Consider the following 19,943-nt stretch of genomic DNA (forward strand, 5'->3'; position numbering starts at 1 on the left):
GACATTAATTATCTAAAAATAAGCTTCAAATCACCGTTTTTATAAAACATTTGCAGCTCGCAGCAGAAATGAGATAATGGAATGAATCAAAAATCGAAATGCTAACATCAAAGATTACAAGGAACAGTATGTAAACAGAATTATCCACCTTAATTTTCCTACATGGTCTTTTGAAATTATGAGAAAAAACAACAGTTTGTTTTACTCCTATATAATATAGCCTAATCGAAAAATGCTACTTTACAAAATCACAACAAATGTATCTAAAAACTGATGGCAAAATCGTAAGAATCTGATAAAAAATAAAAAAATTATAAAACATCAAACTTGGCCAATATTTCAGGGTGGCGGAATTTTGTGCCGGCGAGTATATGTTTACTCTGTATAGAAGTCCCTCTAGTTTTTCGAAAGCTCCTGTACTATTATATAACAAGTATGAAGTAAATAAAAATATGTTTTCAGCTGTAAAAATGACTAAAGATTATTAATAAAAACTCTATTCTAAAAATAACAAATTTTATTGGTCACTAACCCGTTTACCATTATTTTTAAATATATTATGTTGGTGAAACCTAAATTAATGACCATTTAAAAAGTTTAAAATAAAACCTACCGTACACGTATAATTTTATAATATCGAACCTTAATCTATACAATCTAAAGAACATCCTAGTAGATCTGTTCTTTTAATTACCAGTTCCGAATTTAAATAATAAATCCATTAATATTCCGTTCTCTACCTCTTTTATGACCGTCTGGCTTTTTAGAAATTTCGCGAAATCCTAGATAACCACCTGTACATTAAAGATTTAATTTTTGTACTCCTCCTGTTCGTGTGTAGGTGGTCCCGATTAAATATATTATGTAAATTCCTTTTTTACATATTTGATGGCATAGTGTGTTTTATCGTAAAAACTAAAACATAAACAAACAATTTGAATACGGCTTATCTACACTTTTATAGCATACATTTTAAAAATATTTAATAAAATAGAATTAATTTAAAACTATAAACAGAACTGACCAAAATGTCGTAAAAACTGTTCGGCGGTTTGTTATTAAACATGACATTTTGAATCCATTTAAGGCCAACTAGTCTTAGATCAGTTTTATTACTAAATCTAAAATTGCTACATATATGTAAATATGAAATAATTCAAAATTAGATTATTTTTTAAAATGATATGCATGTTGGCAACGTCGCTGTCAAACTTCGACAAAACTACGTTCATGAATTTGTTGGACCAACGGACGATAAAAGTTTTTATAAAACCGTAAGGCAGCATTGCCAAGGTGCTAAAAATTTCGCGGAAGTTGTAACTGCTTATATGTCTAGTTTAACAATTCAGTATCATTTATTTCTTAATTAACACGCTATTTTATGCCTAAGATCGTAAAAAAATCGTTTTTAACGATTGGACGGTCAAATGAGCACAAACGTTTACTAAAAATTTTAATGGGTGGCAATAATGTTTGTGGTTTTTTCATATCTTTTAATATTAATCAGTTGGTAAATTACGGGTTTCTGTTTTACATAATACCAAGCGGTAAAGTTATCCGGAATTAATGCTTTTTGGTGGTTTATGGCGTAGTAAAAAGCAACAAAGTTGAAATGGCCATATTCATGATAATTATGAATTTTGTTCTAAAGGCTCTGAAAGTAATAAATAATCAAAATAATTAAGGAACTTCCTAGAAATTGCGGGAATATTGGCCACGTTGTGTTACATTTTTATAGACCATTTGTTTTTAATTTGAATGTTTAGTCCAAAAATTAAAGAAACTTAATTTGCCATTTTATTAATCTCATTTTTATTAAGTGGAAAAACATTGAAAAAAAATCTTTGAAAAAAGCATTTTTTAAAAAATTTTCTTATTTGGATATAATTAACAAGTAATTGATTTGAAAAATTATCATTTATATAAATAAAAAAAATAAAAAATTTCTGTTATACTTTTTGCTAAGTCAGTTGGATGTAAGGTCAAAAGAAACCTGAGTCTTATTGATGATTGATTCGAATCCACATCCAACTCACTTAAGAAGCATTAAAAATTGTTGGGTCACAAAAAACAACAATTTAGTTTTCTCCTCTCAAAAATCCAAATTTCAGAACAAGGAGAGATTTAGCAAAATATTTAAATAAATAAATCTTATTTTCTGATTAGAATATTAGTATTCCTTCAGGGACTACAATCATTCAAGAAAATGTGCCTAAGAATTATTTTAATGTAAATATAACTGGAATATTAAATATTTTTTTCACATTTCTTGTTATCTTGCGTGTATAAAACTGAACAGACTCCAAGAAAGCCAGGGTCATCCTGACATCTATGCAGTCGCCTGTATGAGGGCACTAGATGGTCACTCTTTTAGATTTCATAAGAATAAACTTTCTCATATCTGACAAATCTAGGTATATTGTTCTTTATGTCTACCACACACAATCTAACAGATTAAGGTCAAAATTCCCAAAGATGCGAAGGCATGACAAACAGAGAGCTGGATAATACCCCAATACTCCTATCTGAAAAGTTATATCTCTGGTATTTGGCAAGCACAAGTTCATGGAAAACGTTCATCGAAAGTTTCGCTAAGATCGCAAAATATACTGGAGAGATAATTTCTATTTTCAAAGGCTTTCTGTATTTGATAGAGGAGGTTCACAATAGCCGATGTTAGGCTGCGTCTCATATTGAAAAAAATGTAATTTTTATTATAATTTGAGGTTATTTTTCTTATAATTTAAGGGATCATCAGTATTTCCTTTCTTACACACTGGGACCACCATTGAGTAATTCTCACAACCACTGGTTTATTAATTTTGTCAGTGAAATTATTACTAGGTCTTTCTTATGATCTCAACCGTTAGTCGATAGCAGTCCGTACTCTTGATTGTTTCTCAGATTATTTCTTATGTCTCTAGTTTCAATAAAAGTACCCCCTTCTGCAAAAAAAAATATGTTTTCAGGCACATTCTGAATAAAAGAGAGAGTGTCAACATCTGTGTCATCCAATCTGTGCGTACTTCGAGAGCTACATTAACGAAAAAATCGTTAAGTCAATGATGTAAAATATTGAATGATTCCGACTTCTGTCTTTTGTCGTATATTTTGGTGTTCATTGATAATGTTCCACATACATCTCATTGGTTTTGAGGCATTTCAGATCAGATTATTATTAGTTTTTATTTTGGATGGTCTTATGGATAGGTTTGGAAAGACTTTCTGAATTGCTGTCCTCCTATGGGTATTGTTCACATATTTTATTTAAAAAAATTGCCCTCATTTGGTTTCAAATTATCATAGAATCAGTTGATAACGCGATCCTGACATTTAAGTTTGATATTAGATTTTTGTGGAAAGGAAAATTTGATATCAGCTGAAAATTCCAATTGCACCTAAATATTGAAAAATGATATTTCTCTTTGCGTTATCGGCCTTTATACATTGGTCAGGCCAACATCATTGATCATTGGTATGAAAAACTTTACAAGTTGGTCAAGATCCATTATTGAGCTCTATTATCAACAAGAAAATGCCAAATGATCTGAGCATTCCACATAACTGAGTGCATTTTCCTGAGTTGGTTTTGAAATGGATATTAAAAACCACAGCCCCCAATATCTGACCAGTAATCTCTCCATGACACCCAGACCTATATGCACTATGAAAATATACAAATTCGGTTCTTGTACATTTCTGCAACAAATTTCTATGACTTTCTCCACGGTAAAGAACCGGACTTCGTAAGTTAGTTAAAACCGTATAACTAGCTTCAAAGTTCGGAATAACCATAATAGTTGTTGCTCCTCACCTGGACCATGAAGGAGGTGCAAGATTGTAGCCAGTTATATTGGCTTATTATCAGCTTCATCTTCGGTAAGCCAATGTTCACTAAGGCAGACTATATCTACATTTTTATCAAATAAATGAGCTTCAATTTCAGTTGTCTTATCCAGAAAAGATTGGATATTCTGATGATATAAGCGTATTTATTGCCTATGTCCAGTTATGCTAGGCTATTCTGACCTGCGTTCTCCTCATTTAAGGCTCTATGTTTCTCAGGTTTATTAGCGACTACCCCTGTTGGTCAAAAGCCGATTCGATCCATCAGTTGAATTCATATTTTAATCAATTTATCACATACAGTCGCTGTTTATATAGAATTACTTTATTTTCGACTTAAATCGAACAACTTTAGAGTTAAAATGTTAAAATTACTCAAGTCACAAAGAATTAATTATAATTTTTATTGTATTTTTTGTATTTTATTTTACAAGTATTTTGTACTTAATATTTGAATATTTGGTTTTTATAAAAGCTATATTATTTTTAACATAGATCCAACAATCCCAGAGTTAAAATTTAAGTACTAAGGTCACAAAAATCACTTACAATTTATTTTATATTAATGAATTTCTACTAATTTTTATGTTTTTTTTTCATAAGAAATCTTATTTTATAGGCATATTTGTAATTTTTGCTTTGTTTTAAAAATAAATCTTATAAACATTTCTCAAAAATAATATTTCTTGCACTATTTTTTGATAACAAAAAAAAATAAAAAAGGAGAAATTATTCTTTAAAAAATTTCAATGAAATAATTAAATTGAAAAATTTAATTTAAATTAATCAAAATGATTTTGTACTTTAGACACAAAATCGTCCAAGTAATTAAATAATTATTATTTTTTCAAATTATTGGAAATTATTTTTCAAGCATTATTAAAAACAAATAAAAAAAATTAAATTGATTGAATTGACAAAAAGGAAAAATCACGTAATTTTTTATTTAATTCAAAAATATATAAAATGTAGTGGAAAAACAGCCACTTACATTTTATTTTTACAATTTTATCTCTAGTTCTTAAACATTCTGTGCTTAATATTTTATATTTGTCTTATGTCTTTTTATATTTATTTCCACTTTATTTATAGTGTCCTATATGATCCTTAATGTAATTTGCTGGTCTTTATAAAGGCTATATTATTTTTATCTTAGATCCAACAACCCTAGAGTGAAAATTTAAGTGCTAAGATCGCAAAACTTATAATTTATATTATAACAATAGATTTTTGCTAAGTTTTATAGACATAATGTAATTTTTGCTTTGTTTTTAAAAACATTTTTTAAAACTATTTTGAAAAATAATATTTTCTAAAGTAATTTATAATAAAAATAAAAAAAATAGAAAACATTCTTTAAAAACTTCAAATTAAGAAAAAAAGTGTTTCATATTTTAAGGACATGAAATCGTGCAAGTAATAAAATTAAAATAATTTTTTCTAATTCTGGAAATTATTCTTAAGCATTATTAAAGACAAATAAAAAAAATTACATTCAATGGAAAAAATCATGAAATTTTTAATTTAATTTAAAAAAATATATAAATCAAACCATATTAACATAGCCGCTTTTCAATCAAATTATTGTAAATTAATTTCCATCATTATTAAAGACAAATAACAAAAATTACATTCAATGGAGAAAAACAGGGACTTTTTGATTTAATTTAAAAATATTTAAGCCATAATGCTAACCCGTAAGTCTTAATTTTAATTTTTACAATTTTATTCATAGTTCTTTAATTTTTCTTTATATAATAATTGATTTTATGATAATTTTCTATTAATATATTTATTAAAAAAAATAATCTTTTTCATTCCACATAAAAAAAAATTAACAAGTTCTACTATCGTTATAATAATTAATCTGAAAAATGTTTTAGAAAGTTATAAATAACACTAAATTAAATTTTTAAGAACATGATGTAAATTAAGTACATATAATTAATAAGTGCAGAATTATCTTTCTAAATTAAAACTATATACAATTTTTATCTAGTTAACGATTGCCTCATTGAAATCTAAATAATTTATTTCTTAAGTAAAAATGTTCAAATTTGGACTGTTGTTCTCTAAAACTTATATTTTCCATAAAAAAAATCAATGAGTTAAATAGGCTAAGAGCGAAACGTTTTCCTTTTTATGAAATATCAGAAGTAAGCTTTTATTTTTAAAATGCTAATACAAAAGCTATTTTTTCAATAATTGCATCAATCAAATTTTTTGCTTTTATATGATTGTATTCAGTCCTTTAAAAAAATCGATCGATGGCAGTTCAAAGGCCTAATGTGATATATCATTGAGAAGAAAAGTGAAAAGTCTCGCAATATCAAATGGCATAATAAAATATCTATAGAATACAATTTAAAATCATCGACGTGTGTTTGTGGTAAAACTGGAAGTAGTATTTTAATTGATTTAGGGAAAATATGAGTTTTCAAAACAGTTCAAAATTAAAATTCTTAATTATCAAACAAATAAACAATGCCCTGGCCAATGAATTCGTTATCACCCGGTATATTACATAAATTTTAAAAGTGAGAAAAGTAATATTTATTGGAAATATTTCGATTCTCTCTATCTAAATCTTATGGTCTTAAAAAATCAAATGAAATAACATTACACTCTGATTTACCTTACTAAAAAATGAGCTTATTATTATGTACAACAATTCGTAAAAAAAAATTCTAAAAGGCAGCTTTAAAGCATTTTGCAGAAAGTATGTTATTTTCCTAATAAACAAAAACCCTTAATAAAACCAAAAATCAACTCATATTTTACTTTTATCGTAAAATTAAAAAAAAATGATGAGTTACTGGTAAATCAGTCATATTCTTCCTCATTTAAAAATTATACACTCTCGACAAATTTTACTTAATAATTCTTAAAAAAAAAACATATTTATCACTAATAAAAAAATATGAATAACTTACCCCTAAGCATTTAAATGAAAAATAAATTAAACATGAAATTGAATTTCTCGGGAATTTTCATTTAAGCACAAAAACAAACACTAATAAAAATTAATACTTACGTGTTAATGTATCTAAAACCCTGACAGACTGTAATACGCCAATCAGAATAATAACTCACTGAAATTCCCAGCACCGGTAGGACCTCGCAATAATGCAGTAGGATCACCTTTAAACGTAAAAATGCGAACAAGGAAGTGAGAAAAAACTGTTTAAATGAATGAGCGACCAAAGAGAAGAACTGAAAGGAATAAAAAAAGAGAATTAAAAGCCGCCAACCTGTCTGTCTTGCACAGGTAAACTCGCGATAACCACTCGGTCATCTGATTATATATCCCCGACCGGTAACTTGGTGGCCAAGGACAATTTTTAATAAATCTCCATATCTCCGAAGACTTGCCGGCTGCCATCGACGCTACCGCTATGCAGAAGAATTATTGGGAGTCGCCACGGATACTACCACCAATGTCGAAGACCTCGCCTTAATCGTTGGTCATTAATTACCTTTCTTGTTGCAATTCTTTAAACAAATTCACTTTAAACAGATTTCGGTGATATTTTGCATTAACAAAATTCGATTTAGTCTGGGTATTATTTACAGGCCGTCTAAACTTAATGTGGTTGAGTCTATAAATTGTTTAGAAAACTCCATTGGTAAAGTTATGCCATTGAGTGATAAAATGCTTATCATGGGTGACTTTAATATAAATCTTCTTTGTCAATCTAGTAGCACTGATATTCTAAGCAATTTTTGTTTACATATAATTTAGAACAAGTTGTCACTCTTCCGACCCGTTCAGTTAGACTTGTCATGGCCTCATTGACTTTATCAACTTGTCGAATAAGACTCTATTTAAAGGCAAGGTTCGGCATTATATTATCCATGAAAGTACTGATCATCAGGTTATTTTCTGTGAGTTAAATTGCAATTTTTCCCGTCGGGCACCCAAAGTTGTGTAATATAGGGATTTTAAAAACTTTGATCATAATGATTTTTTTACTGATCTTGTAAATATGAATTGGGCATTAATATTTGATGGCTCTATACTTGATAAAGTTGAACATTTAATTGGCAATATTATTGCTTTGTTTAACGTTCATGCCCCTAAAAAAATAGGCTTTGTAACAAGGCCTAAAACGCTTACTGATACAGTGCGAATTATGAAAAAAAGCCTATTTTAATAATGTAGCTTAAACGAAAAGTTCAATATCGATGTGGAATATCTTATATCAGATGAACGTCTATAATAAAATAAGAAATATTAGTGATAGTCCAAATACCTTAAAAAATGCAAACAAAATAAACCAATTTTTTTTAAATTCAATTTAATTTAATTCAAGACGTTATACAACATTTTCTAACAAATAAAATCACATTAAGCAGTTTTTCTTTTAAACAAATTAGCGACCTTGATATTATTAATACAGTTAAGCAGCCCAAGTCTAATGCTTTTGGGTCCGATGGTATTTCTCTCCAAATGGTAAAGCTTTGTGCTCATGTTATAACGCTTTTTTGACTCATATTTCTAACCAATATTTAGGTACTTCATCTTTTCCAATAACATGGAAAACAACTGTTATCTTACCACTTCCCAAAGAGTCTAATATTAGTTGCATCTAGGAATTAAGACCCATTAGTTTGTTGCCGGTTATATCAAAACTGTTTGAGAAAATAATTTATTCACAGCTACTAGAATACTTGCTTCAAAATGATTTACTACCGGAGACTCAGTCAGGATTTCAAAAAAAATATAGCACGGCCTCAGTATTAATTAAAATTCTAGATGACATAATTTATGCAGCCGATTGTGGTAAAACATCTAGCTTAATATTTTTGGACTATAGTAAAGCATTCGATATACTAAACCACCAGCTTTTATGTTCAAAATTACATTATTACGGATTTACTAATGGTGCATTAGGTTTTTTAAGAAACTATTTTTCAGATAGAACACAGCGGGTACTCGTTGACGGGAAAATGTCTGATTCAGTTTCTGTGATTAGAGCAGTGCCTCAGGGATCCATACTAGGCCGGTAATGGTTTTTAATAACTAATCATAATTTAAGGTTTAAAACCCATGTAAAGTTGTGCAAAGGTCAATGGTTTCACTTAAAAATCTCTATGAAAATAAAGGCATATTAATTATTATCTTTAAAAAACAACTTTCTGAGTCATTGGTTTTTTCCCACTGTTTGTACGCAAATATTCTATATGTTCCCTGCTTGGATATCCAGTCTAAAGCTAGGCTATAAAGAATACAAAATTCTTGCATTCGTTTCATATTTTTCCCTAACAAATAGAGACCCATGTAAGTTACAAGTTGAGCTTATTAAACTGGCTAAATATGCAAGATAGGCTTAAGCTTCATTTGGCAAGTTTTTTGCATAAGTTGTTTGAGCAAGAATCTCTAGATCTTTTCTTTATGGCTTCACAAAAATGAAGACTTAGTCCTAGTCTTGGTATTGAGTTTGCCTTGGTCCAAGACCTAAGTTGCAAGACCAAGACAAGACTTTGGCAGTATTGCAACAAATGTATTTAAAAAAAGAGAATAAATATGTAATTTATATGTAATTTAAACCAGATCACTTTCATTTTTGTTGCGTATTCTTATACGAGTGTAAGTGATCTTTAGGAATACTTTTAGTGTCTGGTTCATAAGGCCTATCAACCAGTAATCACCACCAGGAAGTCTTCTGGTATAATAATAATAATAATTAAAACATTTATTAGTCACTCAAAAATATTTCAATGTAAATAAAAAAAATAAGTATATTATTCGTTACCCTTAACAATATAATTTTATACATAAAAATAAATTTATACCTACATACATAGTAATAATTGAAATGAGTGACCAATAGGCCATTATATTCAGACCTTCAGGAGAGACTTTCAAGAAGTTCCCCCAAATTCTATCGAGGCCTTAAAATTAAAAATTGTTTGCAAAAAAAAACAGGAACATATATGTAAAAAACGAATAGGATAGAAAAAGAAGAGAGGAAGGTTAAGTTATAATTTCTATATTAAATGTATATGTGTATATAAAATTCCAATTTTCCTTTTATTTTATTAGTTTGCACATTAATATTCATAGTTATTTTAGTTACTATTAAGGTACTGTGTTGGGCTCAATTCTGTTCCTTATGATATTGTCAAAGTAATTAGTAGAAGTAACTAAGCATACATAACATTTTATTATTATTTATTTATTAACGGAATCCATTTACATTGTAATCACAGAAAACATATAATAAATTACATCTAAGCTTGTGAAAAATATCACACTACTATATAAAAACTCTATCATATATCACTTAAAATCACAGTAAGCAATAAATGCATCCTTTTGATTCGTAAAAAAAAATTTGCCGAAGCAGCCAATAAAAATTCATAATTCAAAACAATTAAAATAAGTATCCAAACTAGTTAAAATCAATACAAATTCAAAATTACATAAACCATAAAAGTTGCAACACTACAAATTATTTAGACAAGCTGTAAGTTGGATATCACAAAATGTTCTTTAAATCTATTTTAAAGCTTGTAAGCTTAGAGTCAAAAAAATTCATCTGATCAGCCAAACTATTAGCCTGAGAAACCAAACTTGAAATGGGCTTATTGACGCCATAGCTAGTCCGATGGAATGGAACAAAAAAACCTTCGCCTTATTTCCAGAGGGTATATTTAGTTTAACCAGAACCAACAATTTGGGGGTAGTCAATGATATCATTCAGAACCCGATGCAAGAAACACATGTCAATTAGGGTTCTCATTGCTTCCAAAGAATGTAAATTTAGACTTAATCTAATCCACTCATATTCATATTCCTCTCTCTGATAACCACACCTGAAAACTACAATTCTTAAAAATTTATTCTGCACTCTTTCTATTTGATGGAAATAACGGTGATATGAAGCAGACCATATAACAGAAGAGTATTCCAAAGTGGGACGTACTAGAAAATAGTATAACCTCCTAAATGTAAACATTGAAAAATCGGTCGAAGATCTTTAGATGAATCCCAATACCTTCATTGCTTTTAAAGTAATTTAGTTTATGTGACTAGAAAAGGAAATCTTAAAATCTATTAGAACGCCAAGATCAGAGGTGTTCATTTTAATACTAAGCGGAGTATAATCCACATAGTATACAAAGTCAGTCGGAATTCTTTGTCTTGAAAATGTGATTTTATGACACTTTCCAATATTAGTCATTTTATTTTTTACATACCACTCAAAAAATACTTTAAGGTCGTCCTGGAAGCCAAGCATCATCGAGGGACTTAACCTCGCTGAAAAGCTTCACATCATCAGCAAACCAGAAGGAACTACTGTTTTTAATTCTTTGACCTAAATCCATTAGGAAAATGCAAAAAAGTACAGACCGCAATGGGATCTCTGGAGTACCCCAGAAGCAACCTCTATTTCCCCAGGAAGAAACCCTCCCACTTTCACCACTTGGATTCTACCTAATAGATAAACATAGATCCAGGAAAGAAGAGAATCTAAAACCGCCAAAGCATTAAGTTTCATATAATGCTCCCCATGATTGACCCGGTCAAACGCTTTGGCAAAATATACATAGACCGAATCAACCTGAGAGCACCTCTTCAAGCTGTTCAAAGTGAAATTAACAAATAAAAGTAAATTTGAATCAGTAGATCTACTCTTAATAAAGCCGAACTGTTCTGGATTAATAAGATTTCGAAAAGACCAAGAAAATCTTTTACTGACTAAGAAGTCGAGTAATTTAGGTATCTCTGACTGATTACAAACTGCTCGGTAGTTAGTAGCTTCCTCCCTGGAACCAGACTTGAATATTAGTTTTAAAAAGCTCCTCTTCCAAAAAGTTGGAAGTGTCCAGAGATTTGTTGAATATCTGAGGGATGGGTGGGGTCCGTACACAGATACACTGCTTAAGAAAAAATGCAGAGATCCTATCGGGTCCAGCACTGATCTTACCCTTGCAGCCCTCAATCGACTCAAAAACCTCCTCCAATGTTAAGTGAATTTTGCTCAAATCCACCGAAGTTTCAAAAGTGAAAGTTGGCAACTCATCCCCAATGTGATTTTCTCACATTTCCTAAGTGTGAAAATCACCGCCCTTCTGCTTACGATTAATGTATGACAAGAAATAACGAGTGTTGTCATACAAGTTATTTTCAATTTTATTGATATGTTGTTGATGACAGGTCTTATGTAATTACTCACATTGTTTTTCTAGATTTGAGAAATAAATATATTCAGCTTGATTTTGATTTTCTTTAAATTTTTTATGAGCTAGCTTTTTGTTAATAATTTACGAAGTTAGGAACTAAACCACACTGGAAATATAGATGTGCGATACCTCTTTAATGGAATAAATGTATCAATCAACACATGAAGTATCTCATAAAACTGATCAACCATCTCCGGAACAGATCTTTCCAGAAATACGTCATACCAGTTGACAGAGACTAAATAATTATTAATCGAAATATAATCCCCATTAAGTAGTATCGTAAAGATGTCATCGTAAGATCGTAAAAGTATTCCTCATAATCCAGAGACTTTAGTGAGTCATCTTGCAAAAGTTAAAACATATAGCTGAATGACTCAAGCTATTATCAATATTATTATTATTATTATTTGCAGATGGCACTTTGTTTTATGTTGTGGGAAATGATATTGAAAAGATGCAAGAAGATCTAAACATTGATTTGGATAATATATACAAATGGCTGTGTGATATTAACTTGAGTATTAATGCAGCTAAAACAAAATTTTGTCTGTTTGGGAGTAAGGCTAGGTTAAACGAAGTAAATTTGGATATAATAAAAGTAAATATAAATAATAAACAATATCCTACTAGAAAGAAATTAAATATTTGGGTGTTGTTTTGGATCCACATTTGAATTTTGATTCTCATATTGACTGCATAACACGCAAAATGTCGAAAAAAATTAATGTTTATCGAGAATTGGCAGAAACCTCTCTTTACAAATAAAATTGCTAATTTATATTAGTATTATTTTGCCGTACTTGGATTTTTGTTTGGTATACAGGGTCAATGGACTTCAAATCATACAGAACAGAGCCATGAGAATAATACTAAAATGTAATAGATATACACCGGGAGATAATATGTTAAATGTACTAAATATCTTATCGTTAAATCAAAAAATATTATTTAGTACCTGTATGTTTATTTTTAAATTAATAAATAAATTGATACTAAACTATATTTGTGAAAAGATTACATTAGTCTTTAGTGATCTGCATGACTATGCTACCAGACAACAGGAGGATTTTGTATTGATGGTTTGACATACTTCAAACAGAATGACAAACAACAAACACCATTATACACAAAGGTCTTAATTATTTTAATGAATTACCAATTAATATAAAAACTTTGTCCTGTTATTTTTATTTATATAGTTTATAATTTTTAATTTATTTTATTTTTACACTTTTTAACACACTAGTTTTAGGTTTTTATATTATTAGTTATGAGTTTGTAGTTTCTCGAATCTTGCCTTGTTACCATGTATGTAGCAAATATGCTAAATAAAGAAATTATTATTATTATTATTATTATTATTATTTTAACGTAGTTTAGAAAGAGAAAATGTATGCGTTGAACAAATGGCGCTTAAATTTTACTTTGAATGCGTTGTCGAACATCGTAAAGCCTAATATTTAAAATTTATTTATAAGACGCACCTACTGGAGTTGCTTGTTCCAACATACCGCAGCGCTTTACTGCTCTGAGTAAAGACCCTCTTGATTTTTATGAGGGATTTACCTGTCTTTCTAATATCTAATGGCTGACCTCAGGAACGATTAAAACTAAGCCAAAAGTTACTTTAAATTTAATCGTTGGACGTATGATAAATCTTCAAATAAATAAGGTTACCCACAAAGGACAACGTTAGGATAACATTGTCTTTACCGACCTTGAATTTGGTTAAGATTAAGTTAAGTAGGCTGAAATATTAAAATTTTACACTTACTTTGGCCATAACGTCTAACTAGGATATTTAGTTATTTTTACTTACTCGAACTGCCATATTTTATTAAGTAATTTAACAAAAGTAAACTAATTTAATTAAATCCTTCTTTTAAAAATATATGCAAGAAATCCACAATTTTAATTTTATTGTCACACATGATAAACCTAGTTGAGTATCTTACAGTTATATAAATTCTGCATTCAATAGAATGCTAATTAAGTCAGCATTAAATCATATTAAGACTATTATTCTCAGGCAGTCTAAACTAATAAAGCTTGATAAAAAAATAAATTTTTTGAACAATCAAACTTAATTAATAAGGAATTATATAACTTGGCGCTACATCCAAATGTCATCTGCAAAAAAACAAGCTTTTACTTTAGCAGTTCTACGCGAATCGAGGATTTATAGTAGAAGATTAAACATTAATAAGGATTTACTATGAATCATGAGGGTATTGTCAATTTTTTATTGGCACCAGCCTTATTAACATTTTCATTTTTATTGATTCTATTTTTGAAGATTCTAGGATGAATCACATGTACTTCGTAGATAGTAAATTTGCTTATGAAGTATTATTAATCTCTTATTATATTTTTTCCTTTAAGGAATCCGGAATTTTATTAAAAGAAGAAAAAAGGTACCGATAATTTTTTTAGGGAATACATTGGCACAAATGGGAAAACCCTATGGTATTCGAGTATTATGAGTAGCGCAAGTGCTACTAAAAGGTCTGCGGATATTTTTCTGAAAGTTGGATCAATAGTAATGTTCGGGAAAGACATGTTTTGGGAGTTGATTCCATAAACTCCCACACCCCATAAAAAGCAGTCCCGATATAGGGACTTTCTGGGTATTTGCAGCTGCACTCAGTATACATGAGTCGCATCTGCCTGTCGAGTAAATCTTGCATGTGGATCTTCCTTCCAATTTTAATAATCCTGAAGATATCAAGAAACATTTTCTATTAAATATGCTTGGTCATTATATTACATCTACTAAGAAGGTAAATTTATTTTATTTAAAAGTTCTATTTATTTACATCAGAATATACGTAAGGTCTTTAACTTTACACTTATAATTGAAGACTCTGTTAAAAAAAATAAATAAAAGGTAATGCTGTTCGGGAAGATAATATATCTGGAAAAGACATACAGTTGGGCTTGCCACCCATAATTGGTCTAATAACCAACATAATAAATACTTGCTTTCTAGAGGGAATATTTCCAGATATTTGGAAAAAAAGCATCATCAAACCTATTTCCAAAAATACTAAGACAGTTAGTTTAAATGACCTTAGGCCTATCAGCATACTACCAGCAATGTCAAAAATAATAGAAAAAGGTATATTTGATTAAATAAATAGCTTCTGTGAAGAATTTCAAATAATTCCTAGTTGTCCGTCAGGTTTTAGAAGGCATCATAGCACTACTTAGTTGTTTGGCAAATGTTCTTAATGACATTCGATATAACGAGGGGGTAAAAACATCGACATATCTAACAATGTTAGACTTTAAACTATAGTGTAAGTCAAATAAGTAATAGTAATAGACACTATAAACCACCAAATAATGTTAGGAAAAATACGCTACTTCGCTTTCTCACACTCAGCAATAAAGATTTTTTAGAATTTGAAAACGACTTGGGGATAAGAAAATCGAAATATAAAACAATGAAAAAGGGCGTTCCACAGGCATCCATTCTTTCACCCCTTCTATTTGCTATTATAGGGGAAGGTGTCCTAAAATGACATACTTTTTATTTAAATCTTGTTTACGCAAAAACCATTTAAGATAATTAACTCAAAATAATACACCACGTTGCTTTAAATAAACTTTATTGACAAACATAAACAAAAATATTTCAACTCTATTTAAAACTTGAAAATGCATTTTAAAAAACGTTACACTATGTCATTTTACAAACATGTATATTGTAAAATGACACAGTAATTCAGTAGGCACTTCATACAACTAATCCAAGACTCCCTGGATAGAGAATTTTTAAATAGATCGTTGCAATACAGGCATGCCACTTCATCCTCATAATCCTCGGCTGCAAAAGGATCTTCTTCACTTTCGCTTCGTGCAACAAAATTTGTCTCACCTGAAATGTTCTTTTTAAATTGACGCACATTTTTTCGCAATTCCTTTCTTCCTTTAGCTTTAACTCTTCTAAATTGGGAGTAGTTGTTAAAACTCCGGTTATAGTTTGTCTGGTCTTCCTTTTTTTGGTTCCTCTTGCTACAGGCACTGGCGAAATTTACTGTAGAGAAAACCTTTTCCTTAATGGTTGATTTTGTTTTATATTGCTTTCTGTCTGATCACCTCTCGGCTCATTTTCTTTATCGACACTTTTGCCTTGTTTTTGTCGCATTGCTTCTTCTGTAACACCAATTACTGTTATTTGATTGCTTGATGATGGTTGTTCTGGGCGATGGGATGCTCCCTCTTCTATGGTCGGTTCTAATAATCTATTTGTTGTCTCAGCCGGCTCAAAAAACTCGTCTGGGAAAATATTTGGATTAAATGGATAAATTCCCGTATTTAAAAATGCACTTGTGACATTTTTAATTGTAGCTGCTTTCCCGTAAGCGGACGTAAACAGTTCACCAATTTGATGTAGTGTTATTACTCTCCCTGGATGGTTTTTTAACCAAAGTGCACATTCCTGGTTATAAAATGTCTTTAGTGGACCATAGAAGCTGAAATCCAGGGGCTGTATACGATGGATGCAGTGGGCAGGAAAGCATAAAGGGATTATTCATCAGATGTCCAGTCTCGTTAAATAATCCCAAAGAACCTGGAGGTAAAGCATCTAAAAGTTCCTCCTTTCTATTTTTCCTAGGGAAAATCAAAGCAGGTGGCACAAAATTACTTACACTATTTATGCAGCAAACACATGTTATATGCTTTCAGCACTGGTTAATGATCCTACTTGTTTTCTTCCAGTTTTGGCAAAAATTTTTGAAGGCCTTTGCACTGTGGACAAACCACTTTCGTCCATATTGTAAATCCGATGCACATCAATTTTTTCTTTTTTAGGGTATTTTCCAACGTATTAAAAAAATTTTGCACTTGTGGCCTATTAAATGCCATGGCTCTAGCCGCAGACACAGCTTCAAGCTGCCTTAGAGATATTTCAGGATGTCGCATACGAAATCCTCTGAGCCACTCTTGTCCAGCGCTACGATCTTTAAATCTATTTGGAATGCCATTTTTAGTGGCAAGCTCATACGCAAGTTTCTTTATATCTGTTGTTGTTATCCCGAACAATCTAGACTCAAGTAATAGTATATGCTCAACTAACTCTCTTTCTTCGTCTTCATTAAATGTGGTTGGAAACCAACCCAAAACTTTCTGACAGCCCTTAGCTCTTTTATTTGTATCATTTGCTCTTCGCCTTAATGTGGCTTGGGGGACATTGAATAATTTCGATGCTTTCAGCCACCCCATTTGGCCACCTTTTACAGCGTTAATTGCACTTAGCATTGCTTGTTCATCCCACGATTGTCTAGTTGATGTTCTTTCACGTTTTCCCACCATAATGTAGCTAAAAATAAACAAAAAATACAATATTCCTTAAATTTAAATTAATTTGATGTTTGTTTGTAAAATGACATAGCATGCCATTTTGCCACTTCATGCCTATCTGTGTCGTTTTACCTGCAGTAACATATAGTCCTTTGTTAATGCAGAATAATCTTATTTCATATTAAACGACATTTCCGCGCACGTGAATCTGAAGTATACACTCACATTTAAATACTAACCCTGGTTTTACTTTAAAATCAGCATAATTTCGTAATAAAAAAAGACTTTCAAAACAGCACATGCAAAATTTCTACACCGCTAAAAATAATTTTTTGAGGTTATCTTCTACATATCATAAACGTAAAACAAATAGAGTGCCCACACGATATCTGGTCTTGGTTTGTGACATGCAAGCAAACTATTGACTAGATGGCGTCAGCAGTTAGAGAATAAATACCGCTATATCATTTTACATGCTATGTCATTTTAGGACACCTTTCCCTATATGTAGCTGACATACAAAGCGGTCTACGCTATAGCACCCTTCAATATGCAGATAATTTGTAGATTTACCTTCCAATAAACAAAGAAAATTTAGTAGAAATCAGCCTCAAAACAAATATAGACTTAAACAGAAGCTCACAACATTAAATTAAATGCCAGCAAAAACCAGCAAACGATTTTCTACAAACCAACTTAGTGATCTCAGTAAATAATAAAATTATCCCTTTTAAAACAGAGGTAAAAAATCTAGGTATGTATACTAGGTGAGTATTATACATGGTGCTACAAAATTTGAGACACATATCAATCAAAAATTAAAAACAGCTTATTTTAGACTTAAAAACATTTTCCATTTAAAAAACGGTTTATCCTCAAAAACAAAATATTACCTGTGTGATATGTTAATTCTAATATTATTTGATGCTGGTGACATCATCTTTGCGGACTCCATTACTAGTTATTATAAGAAAAAAATTCAAAAGTTACGAAAAGCATGCATAAGATTTTTTTTAAATATTTCATATCGCAATCACATAACTCCATATTAAAATAATAATAAAATTTTTAACATTGAAAACAGATGACAGTCTCATATGTACCGTTTTATTTTTCAAATAGTTAAAACTAGTTAAAACCAAAAGAACCAGATTATTTACATAGTTGCATAACACTCCTAATACGCACTTATAGAACACAAAATACTGACACGTATAAAATTCCTCTTCACTCCAAATTAAATTTTCAAAAATCATTTACATATATTGCGTCTAAAATATGGAATAATTTATTACACGGCTTTAATAAATACATATGATCAATGCTTCTTTAATGCAATATCAACATTAATTCAAATTTAAATTCATATATTTCGGGCTTATACAATAAAGATAATTGTTTACACTTGTCAGGATTATCAGGTTTCTATAATAATAAACAGTACGTACAAAGAAATAATAAATTATCACAGATACCAGTAACTTATCTAATTTTTTGCTTCAATTGCTTTTTCTCTACCCTCCCTAAAGAAGATATACCTACTTATAAATTAATACACATATGTATAACATTGAAGTCCTTGACTCTTGTAACACTGTTAAAAACGGAAAACATCTAAAAACAACACTCTAAATAGAACACCAAAACAAGACACCTTGAAATTTCTATACCAAGCATCTTCCTCAAACATGAGCCCTCAGGATGAGACCACAAAATCACTTAAGAAGTCTTCATATTTTTATATAATATTTGTCATTAATGCTGTTTTAATAGCATATACTTGGTACTTTGTTAAAAATGAGGGGCGCATAATAATTTACCTACTGTGTAAGAAGCGAATAAAATTTAGTTTCATTTTATTATTATTTCGGGTGTTATGATTATGAATTTCCTTTTGACAATCAATCAAAAATCAATGAAACATCTTACCTATATCCTTTATTAAATATTATTCTAATTACTTTCCTCTGTAACTGAAATATTTTATGTGCATGAGGAGAGTGAATCCAAACCAAAGGGCCATAACTACAATGAGACATAAAGAGGGAGTGCTATGCCATTAACAGTGTCGTTCTTGCTAGCTCATATTTCAATGATCTTATTAAAAATCAATTTTTTGATAATTTTCCTGCTAAAAAGTTAATATGGTGCTCCCAAAACAAAATTGGGTCCATATTAAAACCAAGAAATTTACAACTTTCTTGTCTGACAAATTGTCTTTTATAACTAAATAACAATGTTTGGGTTTTTGCATCACTTAGGGACAATTCATTGTTTGTGAACCATTCATTAGCTTTTTCCTTAATCATATGTATTTTTGCCTCTAGCTGACCGCTATCCCTGTCTTTTACAATAATGGTGATGTCATCAGCGAAGAGCATAGGATCTGCCCCAGGGCCTAAAGTCAGATCATTTATATAAATTAAAAAGAGTATGAGCCCTAGGACAGAACCCTGCAGCACACCACAAGGGTACTTTCCATTCACAGTAACAAATTGTACACGGTTGCTTAGGTAAGACTCCAATGGCTTAATGCCGTTTTCCCCAAAATTAAACATCTTTAGTTTAGAAATGAGGAGACTGTGAGACAGACAATC

The 19,943-nt window shown here is 30.2% G+C and overlaps 2 protein-coding genes across 11 annotated transcripts in view; one reads left to right on the forward strand and one right to left on the reverse strand.

Moving 5' to 3' along the window:
• Window positions 1-7,133, reverse strand: part of LOC126740544 (venom allergen 5 2-like) — a 34,013-nt gene extending 26,880 nt beyond the window's left edge. Inside the window, exon 1 of the mRNA XM_050446628.1 lies at window positions 6,881-7,133. The gene's annotated coding sequence lies outside the window, so the exon portion shown is untranslated. The remainder of the gene's footprint in view (window positions 1-6,880) is intronic.
• Window positions 1-19,943, forward strand: part of LOC126740480 (uncharacterized) — a 262,862-nt gene that overhangs the window by 9,878 nt on the left and 233,041 nt on the right. The window lies entirely within an intron of this gene.

This window comes from Anthonomus grandis, chromosome 1, assembly GCF_022605725.1.
Source record: "Anthonomus grandis grandis chromosome 1, icAntGran1.3, whole genome shotgun sequence".
NCBI lineage: Eukaryota > Metazoa > Arthropoda > Insecta > Coleoptera > Curculionidae > Anthonomus > Anthonomus grandis.